At 44.4% G+C, this 20,059-nt stretch overlaps 1 protein-coding gene and 1 pseudogene across 5 annotated transcripts in view; one reads left to right on the top strand and one right to left on the bottom strand.

Annotated features, from left to right (window-relative positions):
- The window catches only part of RABGAP1L (RAB GTPase activating protein 1 like), an 856,710-nt gene that overhangs the window by 589,368 nt on the left and 247,283 nt on the right, over positions 1–20,059 (top strand). The window lies entirely within an intron of this gene.
- On the bottom strand, positions 4,117–17,503 carry LOC100594588 (annotated as a pseudogene).

Genomic DNA, 20,059 nt, shown 5'->3' with positions numbered 1-20,059 from the left:
CTTCCACAAATCCCTAGGACTCAGACACGATGCAGCCAAGTTATTTGGTAGGGAATAACAAGGGTGACCTTTTCTCCAGTTCCTAATAAATTCCTCATTTTCATCTGAGACATCCTCAGCCTGGCCTTCACTGTCCATATTTCTATCAGCATTTTGGCCACAATCACCTAACAAGTCTCTAAGAAGTTCCAAACTTTCCCACATCTTCCTTTCTTCCTCTGAGCCCTCCAAATTCTTCCAACCTCAACCTATTACCCAATTCCAAAGCTGCTTCCCACATCTTCAGGTATTAATAGCAACCCCTCACTCCTTGGTACCAATTTTTATGTTATGCCATTTTTGCACATCTGTAAAGAAACACCTGAGACTTTGGGTAATTTTCAAAGAAAGGGGTTTAATTTGGCCCATGTTTCTGCAAGCTGTACAGGCATGGCACCAACATCTGTTCAACTCCTGGTGAGAACCTCAGGAAGCTTACAATCATGGCAGAAGGTGAAGGAGAACCAGCATATCACATGGCAAGAGCGGGACCAAGAGAGAGATGGGGGATGTGCCACACACTTTTAAACAACCAGATCTTGCGTGAACTACCAGAGCCAGGATTCACTCATCACCAAGGGGAAGGTGCTAAGGCATTCATGAGGGAACCACCTCCATGATCCAGACACCTCCCACCAGGTCCCCCCTTCAATGTTGGGGATTACATTTCGACATAAGATTTGGAATGGACAAACATCCCCACCATGTTTGGTGGCATCATGGGCTGACATTAATACATCTCTAATAGGATTGGAAGTTAGGAGATGTTTCAAGGAGGAGATTACCTTGAACTGAGCTGTCCTGGTCAGTTGGCCATCTGAGAGAAAGAAATGGGGTCCCTGCCACAAGGCGCCTGGGAAATTAAATCCCAGTTAGAGAAATAGGAAGACACTCAGGAAGTAATCAGAAAGACACTTCACTGGTGATTTTCCCCCCAGCAGTTTTGCTGCAATGAATTTCAGGGGCAAAAGCAGGAATGGTGGAATAAGGAATTGGAATTCAGGCCTACTTGTATAAGGCCCTCCTCGGTTGACCTATACCAGTATTTCTACATTTTTCTTAAATTTGACTTCTCTTACCTTGTAAAAGATATAGAAATCAGTGGTTTCTAGGGTCTGCAGAGTGGGGTGGGTGGCACTAAAATACAGTAGATGTTAATACCCGTCTTGGACTTACTGAATCAGAATTATCCAGGGTGGGATCCAGGAATCTGAACTTTTAACAAATCTCCTTTGTTATTCTTAACTGGTACTCCTCAATTTATTGTTTAGGAATCTTACACATGGGGGAGGTTGAGACACTTAACTAAGCTAGTTGGTGGCAGAAATGGAACTGTGATATGGATCTTCTAACTCCTGCTCTAAAGCTTTTGATTTATAGTATAGTATTAATGAACTTCTACTGTGAACTTGCAGACTGTTTAATATTAGGCTTAATATACTATGTTTAAATGGGAATGAATTTCACAGGGCTTATATAGCCTTTCCCCATAATTGTAAAATTTTTGCAGCAACCGCTATATTACTGTTGCTACAATGTTCTTTGCTAATTAGGTCGCTTTGCGTTGTAGCTCTCACTTTTAAATTGTTTTTGTTTTGTCATTTAGTAGATCTGAGAGCAATTAACTAAACTAATTCTTCCATCTTTTTTTAAATGGAGATATCGCCTCCTCACTATGGCAGGAAGATCTGTGATTTCTAGTATAACTTCTTGATGTGAGGACAGGGTTACTTAGGAAAGAACTTTCAACATGAGTGATTTAATTATCTGCCTCCATTAGATAGGTACCTTTCTCTTGCTTGGCTCCTAATAAAGGAACAAGCACTCTCATCCATTGTACGGTTTAAATAAATTTTACAGTTAAATGTGACTAGATATACTTTATAGTACCCAAAGTTGTGGATATTTTGTTCCATAAAAGCTAATTACTAATAAAAAATGGTTTGCTAGATAAATTACTTAACTGAAAATATACTAGAAGCTTATTTATGCTTTCTAAAAAAGTTGATAATTATGATTCACTAGTTAGAAGTTGTAGATTTTACATATCCCTGATGTATAGATGGATAAGTGCAAATAGGAAAACTATGCTCTTAAATTATCATGATTGCTGTGCTTTTTGCCTAAATAGGGACATCATAAAGCTATAGAAATCGGACCTTTACCGACTTATACATATTGTTAGTATTCAAGAAAAATCAATTGCTCATCAGAATAATTAGAATATTTTGTTATATTTAAGAGTTTATATCATTCGTGTTGTTTTATAAACACATTTTCAGATTATAGTAAGAAATTAGTAGTAGTTACAAAAGCTCTTCTAGTAAGGAATGTAGTTTCTGGGGAACCAAGTAATATATATATTTATGTTAAAATTTGTGGACATACTTATAATTTATGAGCAAACATTGATTTTTCAATAGAACTTTTTTATTGATATATAATATTTTACCTATATATGGAGCACATATGAGTATTTGTTACATGCATAAATAATGTGTAATGATCAAGTTAGGGTAGTTGGGGTATCCATCACCTTAAGTATGTATCTTTTCTGTGTCTGGGGACATTTCAAGTCCTCTCTTCTAGCTACTTATAGTCATACTACTCTGCTATCAAATATTAAAACTTTTATCTTCTATCTAACTGTATGTTTGTATCCATTAACCAACCTCTCTCCATTCCCCTACCCAACACCCTTCCTAGCCTCTGGTATCTATCATTCTATTCTCTCTCTCTCTTTTTTTCTTTTTGAGACAGGATCTCAGTCTGTCACCTAGGCTGGAGTGTAGTGGCATGATCATAACTCACTTCAGTCTCAACCTCCTGGGTTTAAGCAATCTCCTACCTCAGCTTCCTCAATGGCTGGGACTGCAGGTATACACCACTATGCCCAGCTAATTTTTTTTTTTTTTTTGAGCTTTCAGAGTGGTTTTATCATTAAATTAATATCTAATCACATAATTCAAAGATATAAAACTTGGAATGTAGAAGGTAGGGCAAGCCCCTCCCTCAGGACTGGAGGCCACAGCAGGGACAGAGCCGCACTGAAGCGGGTGAGTGCGCGAGAAACAGATACAGCCCAGCAGGCTGCCCCGGAACGCTCAGTCCAGGGTGGAAGCATCGCCCCGGCACCCCCCAGCCCCCAAGCCCACTGTGCAGACCACGGGAAGAGTGCAGGCTTTTCACATTTCAGAGGGCGGGGTGGGGCCGGGTGGGGTGGGGTGGGCCCCTGGCTTTGGGCTGCCCTCCAGCAGACCCTGAAGGACACAGGCGGTGGTGGTGGGAAAAAGGCCCCTTCTGCCAGGGAGGCCTCCTTGTCCTGAGCTTGGGCTGAGGTCTCTGTTCCAGTAACAGATGCTGGCCTTTTTTTTTTTTTTAAAAAAAAAAACAAGGTCTCGCTCTGTCACCCAGGCTGGAGTGCAGTGGTGCCATCAGAGCTCACTGCAACCTCTGCCTCTTGGATTCAAGCAATTCTCCTGCCTCAGCCTCCCCAGTAGCTGGGATTACAGGCGCACGCCACCACGCCCGGCTAATTTTGTATTTTTAGTGGAGACGGGGTTTCACCATGTTGGCCAGGCTGGTCTCGAACTCCTGACCTCAGGTGATCCACCTGCCTCAGCTTCCCAAAGTGCTGGATTACGGGCATGAGCCACTGCGCCCGGCAGGATGCTGGCTTTTAGTTCATTTAAATAGAAAATAAACCTGAACTCCACAGACGCCATCCAGAGTGATCACAGGTGGCATCCAAAGGTCAAAGGGCAGCCTCCACAAGGTTTCCTTCCTGGTTCTGAGACTTTCCAGGGACAGCAGAACTTCCTTGTGCTGGTCCCAAGGAAGCCCCTCTTGGCCATCCTGAGAGGTGTCCCTGTCCCCAGATGCCCAGGAGAAGCAGGGGTGTGGGGACCGGCCCTCGCCATTCCTCCTCCAAGTCCACCCACTTCCCGCCCCAGGGAGAGCCTGAGGCCAGGAGGCAGGCTGGCCCAGGAAGGCTGATGGCGGAGGGTGGTGGGGAGGGTGGGGGTGGCCCTGGACTTTCCCTCCGAATCCTGGCACCTTGCAGGTGGGGAGGGCTCTTCAGGAAGGCACAGTTGGCCTCCTGCAGAGGTGCACCTGGCCGGCAGGCATGAGGGTCTGCTGAGCCTCTCAGAAGTCCAGGAGGCTACGCCAGAGGGGGCAACAGCACAGAAGGAGGTGGTCTCCGATGAGGCAGAGCCCCTCCTGGGCCCGCGTGACAGCCACGTTCACTTGGTCGGGGTCCACAATGAAGCCCAGAAACTTCTTGAGCCAGCTCTTGGTGGGCTGCTAGTCCAGGTCGCTCTTGGCACAGGTGTGGACGGTGCTCACCAGCACATAGCACCACTAGCTCCCCTGGCTCTTGGTGATGGAGGACATGGCCACCCCGGCGATGCCGTCTTGCGGAAGGGCCTTGCTGATCTCAGAGGCCTGCGTATTGTAGGGCGTGAAGACGGCGACGTTCTGGGGCACTATGGTCCTCCCCAGGGTCAGCTGCTTGGTGATACGGACCACCTCAGTCACCTCCTCCAGGTTGGCCTTGGAGTTCTCATTCCCTTCATCCGTGGACACCAGCAGGCTCTGCTTGTGGCCCTGCACGTGGCCAAAGATGACAGGGCAGCTCTCCTTGCCAGTGTGGCCCAGGACACTGGGTGGCCTCCTCAGGCCCTGCCACGTCTTCAGCCTGCTCTTGTAGAACGCCACAGAGGGGAAGGCACAGATGCCCTTGTGCATGCGGTACTGAGTGTCCAGCATATGTGCGTCCTCGTGGTACCGCTCGAACAGAGACCGGTGCAGACCCAGGTTTTGCAGCTGCTCATTCTTGACCACAGGCCGCAGCTGCTTGTGGTCTCCGAGAAGAACTACCTTCTCGGCCTGTGGGAACTGCACCAGGGGGATGAGGGTTTCAGGTTCCGTGGCCATGCCTGCCTCCTCAACAAGGATCTGCCTCATGTCCAGGGTTTTGAGGCTGGCAGAGGCTGCGCAGGAGCAGGTGCAGAGGATGACTTCATGCCGGTCCAGCTCGAACTTCCGAGCCTCCCACAAGACCTTCTTGAACGAGACCAGGTCCTCCCTGGAGAAGAGCTCCCCTCTCTGCAGCCAGGTGTCAAAGGCCTTGATTTCCGACGAGTACGGGTTGGGGGCCTGCCGGATCCGGTGGTGCAGGGTGATGTTCCTGAGGCTCTGGTTCAGCCTCCCCTCCCGGGGGCTCTTCCTGAGCAGCTTCCTGCTGCCCAGGCGTGGCACTGGGAACTCGCTGGCCTCAGCCTGCTGGCTGTACACACGGAGGGGCTTCAGCTCCATCCTTCTCAGGAGCAGTCCTGCCAGGACATCTACCAACTTGTTGGAGGGGCCGCAGTACAAGATGCAGGGACCCCCCAGCCGCTTCTCCCCACGGAGGGGGGGCCTCCGGGCTGCACCTGCTCCTGGTTTGATTTATGAAACCAAAATACGATGTGGAGGCCGACGATCGTCTTCCCTGTACCTGGTGGACCCTGGATGACCGTGAAAGGCTTCTCCAGATCCTCCCTGACCGCCACGTTCTGGCTGGGGTTCAGCTTGTGGTGGCCTCCGGGGGTGTCGTAGGTCTGCCGCTCCAGGAACCTGCTGGGGATCACTCTGCAGAGGGGCTGCGGGACAGGCCGGCCCAGTGCGATGCTGGTGACCAACGGGGACGCCTCCTGTAGCCCACGCACGGCTTCCTCCTTGCGGAGATCAGGAAGCTGCTTGGGCAGCAGCTCAACGGTGAACAGGGTGCCCGGCCTCAGCACCTTTTCCGGTGCCTTCTCCATGCCCATGTGGTGGACGAAGAGGTGCACCCGTCTGAGAGCCTCCTGCCGGTCTGCCCGGCGCTCCTGGTCCCAGTCCTCCGTCTGCCCGTGGGCCACCCAGGTATACGTGCCGGGGTCAACACTCAGGCCAGGGCCGAGGCTGCTGGGCCTGGGGCGTGGGCTGGCTGTGGGAGCCGGCAGCCCCTCGAGCCGGATGCGGAGGTAGCAGCAGCTGAAGTTGATGTAGGCACAGTTCTCCTCGAGGAAGCCGGCCTCCAGGCGGAGAGCGCCCTGCAGTTGCCCCTGCGGCGTCCGCGACGCCTCCCAGGAAACACTCAGGTTCTGAAGTGTGACAGAGTCATTCTCGGCAACCGCGCCGGTGGCCGACTCCAGGGCGCAGAATGGCTCCCACACGCAGGCGTACTCATCCACGTCGCGGTACCGGTCCCGCGGGGCCTGGTACACATGGCCGGAGAAGCAGTCTCCGGGCCGCTCCACGTGCTCCAGGCAGAGGCTGAAGCCGAGTGCCATGGTCCAGAGCTGAGGGCTCGGTACCAGGAAGCCGTGCTGCAGGCTGGCGCCGAGCTGCACCTGCAGGGTGTCCCCGCTGCCCAGCTCCCGGGCCACCTCCAGAAAATGGCCACAGCGGCTCCGCTGCACCTGCACCAGCTCCCACCGCTGGGACGCCTCGCCCTTCTCCTGGATGAGAGCAGCCGCCTCCGGCCAGCGCTGCAGCTCCACCAGCGCCAGCAGCTGCTTCCACAGGGCCGTCTCCACGGCCCAGGTGTGTAGGTCCAGCACAGTGCCGGGCAGTGGCAAGGGCGGGCTGGATCCCTGCACTGAGTAGACACGGCGCAGCCACAGGAGCTGCAGGCCCAGCCGGCCTGCCAGGGCGTGGGGGTGCTCGGCCAGCTGCAGGGAGCCATAGGGGATGGGGCAGGGGTCAGGCAGCGTCTCCCGGTTGCTGGGGAAGAGCAGCCGGAAGCAGCGGGAGCCTGCCTCCCCGTCCACAACGAAGCCCAGCTTGTCCAGAGGCTGGGCCTTGAGCTGCACGGCCAGGTGCAGGCTGCGCGGCCGCTGCTGATAGCTCTGGGCAAGCGTGTGCTGGAGGCTGAAGCCCTGGCAGAGCCCATCGATGTCCCTGGTAGAGTAGGCGGAGCCCCCATCGCCCAGCGCCAGCAGGATCGCCGCTGCAACACCACGTCCAGGTACCTGCGGATGGGCGAGGTGGCCCATGTGTACCAGTCCACCTGCAGCGAGTAGTGGCCGCCCTGCTGCTGGTGGCCCCGGGCGCAGCGGCCGAACGCCGAGCGCTCCAGGGCCTTGCGGATGTCGCAGCCTGCAGGAGCCAGGAACGGGTGCATGTCATCCGTGGTGACTAAGTCCACCGTCTGCTCGTAGTCCTGGGTGCGGGCAGCAAACTGGACCTGCTTCCAGAGGGAGGCCAGGAGGTGCAGCCGCGTGTCAAGGGGACTGCCCCTGCTGCCGTGCAGGTGGTGGCCGAGGTGCAGTGACAGGGGCACCCGGCCGAGGTGCAGTGACAGGGGCACCCGTGCTTCTCACACATGGCCTTGAGCTGCTGGCTGCGGGGTGCTGGCTGCCACCTCAGAGGCGTGACCGTCCGCGTGCGTTCACGGCCCACCGGGAACTCAGCCACGAGCCTGTTAAACCGAATCATGTACTCCTTCACCATGATGTGGGCCGCTCGGAAGCCCAGGGTGCTGTCCTCGTCCGGCTGCTCATAGAAGCAGTCAGACTGCAGGCGGTGCCGGTGCAGCAGCCGAGAGAAGGAGCACGCGGCCACGACACAGGCGTCCATGGAGTCCAGGCGGGCCAGCAGCTCACGGCCCGCACCCGGGTGCTGCCTGATCACCTCCTTGTAGGACAGCTGGCGGTCAGAGCGGACCACGGAGGGTGCAAAGCACAGGCTCTTCAACTGGCCACTGGCCTTCTCCATGGTGAGGAACAGGGAGATGGCCAGGCAGTCCTGGCCAGGCAGGAGGCTGAGGATGTCCTGGCAGAGGCTGGCCGGCAGCATGGGCACTGGCTCCCTGCCGGGGGCATAGAACGCAGCACCCTGCCTTCAGGCCTCCACGTCCAGCACCCCGTCCCTGTGCCCAGCTAATTTTTAGAAAATTTTGGCCAGGCACGGGGTTCACACCTGTAATCCTAGCACTTTGGGAGGCCAAGATGGACAGATCACCTGAGGTCAGGAGTTCGAGACCAGCCTGGCCAACATGACAAAACCCCGTCTACACGAAAAATACAAAAATTAGCCTGGCATGGTGATGGGCGCCTGTAATCCCAGCTGCTCGGGAGGCTGAGGCAGGAGAATCACTTGAGCCTGGGAGGTGGAGGCTGCAGTGAGCCGAGATCATGCCACCGCACCCCAACCTGGGTGACAGAGCGACACTGTCTCAAAAACAAAACAAAACAAAAAATTTTTATTTTTATTAGTGTGTTGCCCAGGCTGGTCTTGAACTCCTGAAATCAAGCAATACTTCCACCTTGCCCTCCCAAAGTGCTGGGATTACAGGTGAGAGCCACCACATCCAGCCCTATCATTCTGTTGTCTGTCTCCATGAAATCAACTTTTTAACCTCCTACATATGGGTGAGAACATAATTGTGTTTCTGTGCCCGGCTTATTTCAGTTAACATAATGCCCTCCAGTTTCATCTATGTTGCCGCAAATGACATTTTATTCTTTTTTTATTGCTGAATAGTATTCCATTGTGTATATATACTACATTTTCTTTACACATCCTTCCATTAATGGACACTTAGATTGATTTCATATCTTTACTGTCATGAATAGTGCTACAATAAACATGTGAGTGCAGGTATCTTGTTAATGCACTGATTTCTTTTCCTTTGGCTAAATACCTAGTAGTAGGACAATGGAATTTTTTAACTAAACAATATTGATAGCTTGTTTTCTCTGAAATCTCTTCTGTCACCAGTTTCTTAAAATTAATCTGCTGAGTTGAATTTTTTTTTGTTTAGCTTTCATCATATGCTGGGGTTTTCTCCACCACTAATCTTTCAAAATTTTATCACATATTTATTAAGCTTAACTCATTACATTTCCTGTAGCTTTTCAAGTAGCCTGTTGTGTAACTCCCTATTAAAATGAAATGCCACCTGTATGCACATGTGTACTTACATGCACACAGACATAAATTACTGAAGACACTTCTGAAATTTGATACAAATAACCTATTTTCAACAACTTTCAAGGTGGTCACTCATCATTATTTGCTGCTGGCAAATGATCTTGAGAATATAAAGACTAGCCTGCAGTGCATCCCAACTTTAATATTTTTATTAATCATCTCTTCATAAGATGATTAGTATTCATTTTCATGATATATATTCATTTTCAAATATATAACATGTAATATTAATATTTTAGATACTTTAGGAGATTTTTTTGCATGATTCAAATAAGATCTAATATACTAGTTTACTCACTGTGGGAAACATCAATTACCTTTTCTTATTGTATTATTACCTACATGAATATTACCTGAAAGCTATTTCCTAACTATTTATTAGGGAATTTAGTATGTTACATTTTGATAATGTTCCATGATCTTCATTAACAGGTTCCAGAGAAATGTAATATCTTCATTTGCCCCACCCCAATTAAAAGAAGCCATACACTCTTCTAAGTACAGATAAATATGTCTTATTTTTAAAAATATATTAGTTCCTTCTGCTGTTATCATTTTCAGCTAGATTTTGTACCCCTTAATGAATTAATCTAAAATTCACATTATTTTTAGTGATTACACAAGTAACCTTTAGAAACATTTTAAATACTAAAACTATAAGATTTTAAGTTAAAGAATTTTTAGATGTGCTTGTTAGAGGTGTTATGCTGTGACTGCTACACCTAGCTGCGTATTAGAATCACGTGGAGAGCCTGGGCCCTCCCCAGATTAGTTAAATTAGACTTTGGAATATTATTAAAGTTTCCTGGGTGATTCTAATGAACAATTGGCTTGAAAACTTGGTAATGCTCAGTTCTCAGTCTGGTTTCATACTAGAAACTCCCAGGAAGTTCTTAAAAATACAAGTGACCGCATTCTACTCCTGAGAAATTTCTATTTATTTGATGGATCTCCTGCCTCTGTGTGTTGTAAAAGCTCCCCAGGTGATTTTAATAAGCAGCCATGGTTGAGAGCCAATGCTCTAATGGAAAGAGAACTGAATTATAATCAGGAAACTTGTCATTCCAGTCTTAATTCTGTGAACTCAGGTAAATCATCTAACATATTTAAGCTTGCATTCTAAAATGGAGGTAATTAATAATGGCCTATATGCCTGATTAATATTTTTACAGTTGAATGAAACTATATACTCAAAAGTTATTTGCAGTGAAGTGTTATACAGATGGTGGCATAGCAATTAAGATTTACTACGCAATAGCTACTGTGAAGTGGTATGTTTTGTCTTTTGTACTTCTTGGCAGAAAGATGCTAGATCCCCTGAGGCAGAAAGAAACTTAGGCTACTTAGCGATCCTCAGGGTATATCATTATGGTTCTTAAAGTTCACTCTGTATTTTTATGTGTACCAGGCTGCTAGTGTCTCTAGGTGACAGGGGGGAAAATGTAGAGGAAAGGTGGAGTTGCCCCTGCTGGTGATTTTTTTTAAACTGTGAGTTCATATAATTAGTAACATCCTTCTTACATCTTCACAGAGACATGGTTGGTAGCTGTGGAGTCGTTCATATGATTTAACTTTACAAACCCTCTCTTGTGTACTCTTTTTCGATGCTTTTCTCTTAAATCACTTCTGTCTCTGCTTTCCCTAGTGTTTAAGCTTCACTAACATTTACCTATATATAAATGGATGAGGACATAAGAGAAAGGGTCCCCAAAGATGAATATGCTCATTACTGGTTTCCCAACATGATATAAACCTAGGACTTCACCCGTTGGAGGGATGAAAGTTTACTATGCATAGCATTGCCTGGTGTGTCAGTCTCGGTAAAGCCGCTTGCTCAATTCATCAACTGTTTCCAGGCAAAATTACATACCATTTCTTGAGTGTTTTAAAGCCTCCTGACTGTATATTTGTGAGTTCTTTGATATATTGACTTCTTTTTCTTTGAGTCGATTCCCAGTAGTGGCATTACTGGGTCAAATGGTAATTATATTTTTAGTTTTTTGAGAAATCTCCATACTGTTTTCCATAGTGGCTGTACTAGTTTACATTCCCACCAACAGTGTATACGAGTTCCCTTTTCTCCACTTCCTTGTCGACATCTGTTGCTTTTTGTCAATTTTAATAATAGGGATTCTGGCTGAGGTCTGCTATCTCATTGTGGTTTTGATTGCATTTCTCCAATGATTCATGATGTTGAGCATTTTTTCATATACCTGTTGGCTGTTTGTATTTCTTCTTTTGAGAAACGACTATTCATATCCTTTGCCCAAGTATGAATGAGATTATTTGTTTTTTTCCTGTCGAGTTCCTTATCTGTTCTAGATATTAGTCCCTGTTAGATAAATAATTTGCAAATATTTTATCCCATTCTACACGTTGTCTCTTCACTCTGTTGATTTTGTTTTGTTTTGTTTTTCTGTGTGGGAGCTTTTTAGTTTAAGTCCAAATCACTTATTTTTGGTTTTGTTGCCTGATCTTTTGATGCCTTTGTCACAAATTCTTTGCCTAAACCAACGACCAGGAGAGGGTTCCCTAGATTTTTTCTTCTAATATTTCTATAGTTTCAGGTTTTACTTTTAAGTCTTTAATCTACTTTGAGTTCATTTTTGTATATGGTGAGATAATGGTCCAGTTTCATTCTTCTGCATGTGGCTATACAATTTTCCCAGCACTGTTTATTGAAGAGATTGTCCTTTCCCCAAAGTAAGTTTTTTTGTTTTTGTTTTTGTTTTGAGACAGGGTCTTGCCTTGTCACCCAGGCTGGAGTGCAGTGGCATGATCATGGCTCACTGTGGCCTCAACCTCATGGGCCCAGATGATCCTCCTGCCTCACCCTCCCAAGTAGCTCAGACTACAGGCATTCGCTGCCACACCTGACTAGTTTTTTATTTTTTGTAGAGATGGGGTCTCACTCTGTGCCTAGGCTGATTTTGAACTCCTGGGTTCAAGCAATCCTCCTGCCTCAGCCTTCCAAAGTGTTGGGATTACAGGTTTGAGCCACTGTACTCGGCCCCCAGCATAAGTTCTTGTCTGCTTTGTTGAAGATCAGTTGGCTGTAACTATGTGGCTTTATTTCTGAGTTCTGTGTTCTGTTCTACTGGTCTATGTGCCTACTTTTATACCACGTTGTGGCATTTTTAAAGTTTTTTTTTAAGTGGGGAGTTTGAGACCAGCCTGGGCAACATGGCAAAAGCCTGTTTTTACAAAAAAAAAACAAAAGAAAAGGAAAGAAAAATTAGCCAGACATGGTGGCATAAGCCTATAGACCCAACTACTTGGGAGACTGAGGTGGGAGGATTGCTTGAGCCTGGAAGGTTGAGGCTGTGGTGAGCCATCATAGCACCACTATGCTCCAGCCTGGATGACAGAGCAAGACTCTGTCTCAAAAAAAGAAGAAAAAAAGAAGAAAGAAAAGTGGGCTGGGTGTGGTGGCTCAGCTTGTAATCCCAGCACTTTAGGAGGCCAAGGCGGGTGGATCGCTTGAGGTCAGGAGTTCCAGACCAGCCTAACTAATGTGGTGAAACCCATCTCTACTAAAAATACAAAAATTAGCTGAGTGTGGTGGTGCACACCTGTAATCCCAGCTACTTGGGAGGCTGAGGCAGAAGATTTGCTTAAGCCCAGGAGGCGGGGGTTGCAGTAAGCTGAGATCATGCCACTGCACTCCAGCCTAAGCGACAGAGCAAGACTTCATCTCAGAAAAAGAAAAAGAAAGAAAGAAAAGGGGTATGAGCACAAGAACTCTAACAAAAGATTTCTGGATGGATTGGGTTAATGGAAAACTGGCAGAAGCCTGGAGGAAGGAGAAGGTCAAGATCAGCTAATGGTAATTGATAAGAAGTCCTTTGTCATTATGAAGAGTATCAAAAACATCCCTGCAGCCTGGGATGGTTGATTGATAACTGTAACTGTAAAACGATGTAATCCAATGTGTATCATGACTTAAGAGAATTTGAGAAGAACAGAAAGGTGAATGCCAGTGTTCAATGGCCAATGGAACAGGTGTATAGGGACTTTATAGCAATACTTCAGTGCTCTAATGTTCAGGTCATACCTCCCCATCATTCCCTGGGTGGTGTGTTATCTGTTTATATTTTTATCTGCTATCCTAATCTGGGAGTCCTTTGAGTGTAGGGATGACTTATCCATCTTTGTAAATGTCCTCAAAATGCTTGACATATAATGAATAAGTTACCACAACACCAGGGGTTCAGTCTAGGTCCTGCTGCTCACAGCACAGAAAGCCAATGACTAAGATGATGATTATTGCCAAGGAAGAAGGCTTTAATTGGGGGCTGCAGCAGATGAGACGAGATGGGAGCTCAGTCTCAAATCCATCTCCCTGACAAACTAAAACTAGGGATTTATATAGCAGGGAAGAGATATAACAATGTGTAAGAAACAGGAACTAGGGAGGGGCAAGGAAGCAATTATGATGAATGAGGGGCCCTCATCTCATTGTCTGGATACGGTGATCTGGTGAGTTTCATTTCTTCCATACTTTTTTTTGAGAGACCTGAAGATCCTTTGTTGAGTAAGGAATCAGATAAAGCAAGTGTTAAGGTTCAAGCTTCAAGACCAAAAACGTCAATTTCTATGTTTATCCAAAAAACTATCTTTTGGACTATTGGGTCAGTTTGAAACTCATGTTAAAACCTCTAATTTGATTTCATTATCTCATTTTGCCTGCCTTGTTTCTGAAAGTTTTATGTAATTCAGATGTCACAAACCTCTAAAATTCTTTCCCTGTTCAACAAACCCCCTATGACACAAGTTTACCTGCATAACAAACCTGAACATATACTTTGAACCTAAAATAAAAGTTTAAAATAAATGAGTAAATAAATAAATAACAGCAAAACTATGTTTTTTTAAAAAAATTCTTCTCAGAGTCACCTATGATAAAGACTTTTAGATTTTGTAGGTATTTTACTACTTAATCTGTACAAACAAGTATAAATGAAGAAAATATTTTAAAATTACTCATGACTAAACAGATGCATTCATGTTAAACTTATCTCTCATCCCTACCCATTCTTGAACTCTTTCTCATTCACTAGTCATTTATGAAAAAAAAGTATAACAAATAACTCTATAATAAAATGGAAAATATATAATTAAGCTGGAGGAAAGGAAGGGTGGGAATCATCCTTTTTTTGGTATATGTTAGTAAATTAATAGTAAAAATAAGGGAGGACTTAGCCATAAAGATTTTAAAACAGCATGTCTTAATTTGCATACAAGGCTACTATGTTGGTCTGTGAAATACTTAAAAAAAAAAAAAAAAGCGATTGATTTTCAGTGCTGCAATCCTGACCTCTAGTGGACATTCAGAACAAAAACCCAAACATCACATCGTTTTATTTAGTTACTCCATCAAGCACCGTTAGCCAAGCGAAAATATTAAACTTTCTTTCTTTGTTTTTTTTTTTTTTTTTTTTTTTTGAGACGGAGTCTCGCTCTGTCGCTCAGGCTGGAGTGCAGTGGCGCAATCTCGGCTCACTGCAAGCTCCGCCTCCCGGGTTCACGCCGTTCTCCTGCCTCAGCCTCCCAAGTAGCTGGGACTACAGGCGCCCGCCACCACGCTCGGCTAATTTTTTGTATTTTTAGTAGAGACGGGGTTTCACGGTGGTCTCGATCTCCTGACCTCGTGATCCGCCCTCCTCGGCCTCCCAAAGTGCTGGGATTACAAGCGTGAGCCACCGCGCCCGGCCTAAACTTTCAAAGAGCTTAAAACATGAGAAGCAGAATAAAGTAAAAGAATTTTTGGCTAATATTCTAAATATTCTTGCTGTAGAACCTATATTTAAGAGCAGCTAGTATTAACTTATTTCTTTTTGCATGTTAATTATCTGTCACTTTCACTACTCTCTTTGAAACAATGCATTGCTTTATAGATCATAGCAGCAAGAAATTTATCAAAGAGAAGCCAAAGGGATTTTCTTCTGATTACCTGTAATATATAACAAGCTATACGAAAACTGAGTGGCTTTAAAAGGACAATGATTTTTATAGTGAGACATATAGTGATGTTATGTAACCTCCTGATAGAATGCACTGAGAAGGGCACAGCATCAGTTCTGTGGTATTTGTGCCCAAAATATATATTCTGAATTTAACCGTAAGGAACCAGCAGACATATCGAGTTGAGGGACATTTTATAAAATAACTGGCCAATCCTCTTCCAAAGCATCAAGGTCATGAAAAATAAAGACTGAAAATGGTCCCATATGAAAGGAGACTAAGGAGACATTACAACCAAATTCAATATATAATCCAGAAATGCATTCTGGACCACAAAAAGGGCATTAGTGGAGCATTTGATAAAAATAATAGTTCTTGGTTTTGATCATTGTACTGTGGTTATGTAAGATGTTAATGTTTGGGTGAAACTGAGTGAAGGATATGTAGGACTTCTTCGAACTGTTTTTGCAAATTTTTTCTAAATTTGAAATTATTTCCAAGTGAAAAAAATAATTAAAAGCAATCATTTATTTTTTTACAATCTCATGAGTCAGAAATTTTGGAATTCAACTGCGTGGTTCATCTCTGATCCGCTTGGCATCAGCTGGACCACCTGATTCACTTCCAGATGACTTCTTTACTCACACATCTACCACCTTGGTGATTCTTGGTCTTTCTTTTTTGCTGATGAAATCTGGTCCTCCAGGCCTTCTTGTGATTGCTTGGTTCCTTAGAGAGCATGGGGGTATAAGTATAATTGCACTTCTTATATGGTAGCTGGCTTCCAAGAGTGAGTCCTCCAAGAGACTGGACATGAAAGCTGTCAATATCTGAAGGCCTGGGCACATAAACTAGCATGGCATCACTTCCACCATATTCTACTGGTAAAAGCAGTACCATAGTCTGCCCAGGTTGAAATGAGAGAACAGTGACCCTAACTCTCAATGGGAGAAGCATCAAAGAATTGTGACTCTTTAATCCATCGCAGATATCTAACAAAAGTCTCACTGAGTTAGCACTCAAGATGGAATTAGTAGAAAAGAGCATGGATTTGCTTTAGTCTGATAGACCTGAGTTATAGCCTGGCTTTACCATTTACTAACAGTGTTCTGTCTCTGAGCTTCAGTTTAGTCATCTCTAAAATGGTGGCAATAATACATATGCCATAGAGCTGTTGAGAGGATTAAGTGAAAAATATAAAATACTAGATATAATAGGCAATAAATACATGAACCTAATAATAGTTGCTAGTGTTTATCGAATATTTACCAAATACTCAGTTCACTTGATTTATGCTATCTCATTTAGTGATTATCTCTTCCTAGGGTGGTATGTTTTCCTTTGGATGGGTCAGAAAGGACAGAACCCCATTTCCTCTAGCTTTGTCTGTGAACCCGCTCCATTTACTTTGGCCATTTTTGGTTTGATAATATGGTAATTTGGTTTATTGACTTGTTGTTAGGATTTCCATTATTTCCCTTTTATTTTGATCCCTAAGAACGCAGGTGCTGATGCACATTTGGTACTTTTTGACACTACCTTTTCAGCATTTGTTCTCAGTGCTGTCAGCTTAAGTTTTTGACAGCTTCTCACACAATCTGTCAGCTCCCTCTGAACCCACGATTGCCTGCTTATCAGAGCCAGAATGTTCAGTGTCTTTGTTTCAGTGAGTGCTCTACTGTCAGCCGTTATTTTATGCAAGATTGTGGGTGCTTAATCCTTGGCCTACCCAAGAACACCATGATCTGCACTTTGGAGCAATTATTCAATTTGGGGCAATTACTTGTAGGTGTTCTTTAAAGCAAAGATGTTGCCAGAATGTAATTGAATTTTGAAATAGCAGTATCCAAATCAGTTAAAAAGCTACTTATTCATGCATGCAAGGCTGATCTCAATTCGTTGTCATTAGAGGAAGGTGGTGACCCTTTCTTCCCACAGCAAGCTGGGTTTTTGTTGCCTCATATACTGCAAGCAGTCAGCTACTTTTTATGAGTGTTTTCAATACAGAAACAAGTAATAGAATTTAGTTCTGGTAGAAGTCACTTATTTGTTATCTTTTTACTCTCTGCTCTCAGAATTTACTTGCCTTTAAATGGAAAGAATCACTTTAATCCTTTAGGAAGTAGAGGACACATTAAATAATATCCAAATAAGAGATTTATTCATTCATTCACATATTCATTGAATCATCTTCTCTAACTTAATTGTTTAGAGTATCACTTTTGGAATTAGGCTGCTTAGGTTAAAATCCTAGATCTGCACTTACTAGCTGTTGGACTTAGGAAAGTTACTTTGATTTCTCTAAATCTTGATTTCCTTGTGTATAAAATGGAATTTTAGGTGGTTGTGGGATGAAATAAGGACATGCCTTTAATGTAATTAATTCATATCTTGGCACATACAAAATACTCAGTAGATGTTGGTTATTATTTTGCATTTGGAGTTAGACCTTGTACTATAAATGGTAAGTGGCCATAACATGTTTACTTATTTTTCACTCTTAATAGTTCTCCAAACCTTTGACTCCTACTACGTACATGTTTTCCCCTTAAGAACAAACAAATTGCTGGGGATTACATATTCCTAAAAATGGGAGGCATCTTGAAAATGTATGACATATTTTGCTTTTAAAAATACATTTCAAAGCTGAGTGTGTCGTCTCATGCCAGTAATCCCAGCATTTTGTGAGGCCAAGCCAGAAGGATCACTTGAGCCCAGGAATTGGAGACCAGCTTGGGCAACATAGGGATACCTCATCTCTATGAAAAAATTAAAAAGTAGCCAGGTATGGTGGCACACACATGTAGTCCCAGCTACTTGGAAGCTGAGTTGAGAGGACTGCTTGAGCCTGGGAGATTGAGGCTGCAGCGAGTGGTGATCACACAACTGAGCTCCAGCCTGTATGACAGAGTGAAACTCCATCTCAAAAACAAACAAAAAAAAAACCTGATAGAATAGCAAGTTCTTTTCTGAATTCCATCAACTCGGATGTCTTAAAGTGTATTTGTTTGCATCGTCTAGCCACTCTGTTCTACTTTAGTTCAAGGCTTATGAAGTCTTTACTTTTCTTTATTTTTATGGGTAATGTCTAGAGCTTCATATAAGCAGATATAGTAATACCTTATTTTTCTGAACTTGTTTAAAGAATTTACATATGTAAATTTTTCTGGTAACTGAAAGTTTCCTCTTTAGCTTCCCAAACTTCAAAACATCGTTATCTACTTTTTATTTAAAACACACACTCACCTCCCTTCTTAAGCACAGTATTATAATATGATATAAGCATTCATTAATCCTGCTGGATTATCATTATTAATAATGATAATCAACAGTAGTTAATAATGAACTATTGAAGATTATTGGCTCCCCCAAGTGGACCCAGAGAGCCATGCATTTTATCTTTTTTTTTTTAATATATGTCTTCTATTTCTGTGAGATCTAATATTTTAATTCTGACAACTGTCTCTATAGGCTATCCATCCCTGACCCCATCTGGCACATACTTTATCTTGTGGTTTGCTACTTCTAATATCTACAAGCTTCAAAATCATATCACCAAACTAACTGGAAGTATGTATAGAATAAAAAGTTGAGCAAAGTTTTCTCTTGGTGTTTGTGAGAGCTATTTTGGCTATTTAGAGATCTTTATTTATTTAATTTTTACTTGTAAGTTCTTTGTGTTTTGCACAGCTTGGTTTTCTAATTATTTGATTTTGAGATAATTGAAGAAAGGGGTTCTTACTATAATTTGATGATAATTCTGTAAACTGGTCTAGTTGGGTCCACAGGGAAATAAATCAACCCCAGAAAATTTGGGAAAGCTAGTGTAGTTTAATCATTCAGAAGCATTTACTATGCACATTATACCAGCACTGTGTGAGAATATCTCACTAGACTAGACATCAGGAGGCTTGAGGGGGTGATTCTAGCCTATTACTAAACATACATGTAAACCAAAAAGCATCTGAGATGGATTTCAATCAATTTAGAGGTTTATTTTGCCAAGTTACGGACCTTGATCCGTGACACAGCCTCAGGAGGTCCTGAGAACATGTGCCCAAGGTGATTGGGTTTCAGATTGGTTTTATATGTTTTAGGGAAACATAAGATATTAATCCATGGCCAAGCAAGTGGCTCATGCCCTTAATCCTAGCACTTTGGGAAGCTGAGGTAGAAGGGTTGCTTGAGGCCAGGAGTTCAAGAATAGCTTGGGCAATATAGTGAAACCTTCTCTACCAAAAAAAAAAAAAAATTATCTTGGTGTGGTGGCACATGCCTGTAGTTCCAGCTACTTGGGAGGCTGATGTGGAAAGATTGCTTGAGTTCAAAAGGTCAAGGCTTCACTGAGCTCTGATTGTGCCACTGCACTCCAGCCTGGGCCACAGAACGAGACTCTGTTCTTAAAATAAAAGACGTCAGGCCAGGTGCGGTGGTTCACACATGTAATCCCGGCACTTTGGGAGGCCAAGACGGGCAGAACACTTGAGGTCAAGAGTTTGAGACTAGCCTGGCCAAAATGGTGAAACCCCAGCTCTACTAAAAATACAAAAGTTAGCCAGGTGTGGTGGCAGGGCCTGTAGCCCCAGCTACGTGGGAGGCTGAGGCACAAGAATTGCCTGAACCCAGGAAGTGGAGGTTGCAGTGAGCCAAGATTGCACCACTGCACTCTAGCCTGGGTGACAGAGCAAGACTCTTGTCTCAAAAAGAAAAAAAAAAAAAAAATCAGTTAATACATGTGATGTGAAGCATACATTCATTCAGTGCAATAATAATTCAAAGCTGGGGCTTCCAGGTCATAGGTGGGTTCAAAAATGTTATCTTTTTTTTTCTTTTCTTTCTTTTTGTTTGTTTGTTTTTTGAGACAGGGTCTTGCTCTGTCATCTAGGCTGGAGTGCAATGGTGTGATCTTGGCTCACTGCAGCTCAACCTCCTCAGTTCAAGCACTCCTCCTGCCTCAGCCTCCCATGAAGCTGGGACCACAGGTGTGTACCACCACACCTGGCTAATTTTTTTTTACTTTCTTCTAGAGATGGAGTCTCACTTTGTTGCCCAGGTTGGCAAAGATTTCCTGATTGGCAATTGGTTGAAAGAGTTA

This window comes from Nomascus leucogenys, chromosome 12 (genome assembly GCF_006542625.1).
Source record: "Nomascus leucogenys isolate Asia chromosome 12, Asia_NLE_v1, whole genome shotgun sequence".
NCBI lineage: Eukaryota > Metazoa > Chordata > Mammalia > Primates > Hylobatidae > Nomascus > Nomascus leucogenys.
Note: the sequence above shows the minus strand (reverse complement) of the source record. Positions and strands in the feature narration are given on the sequence as shown.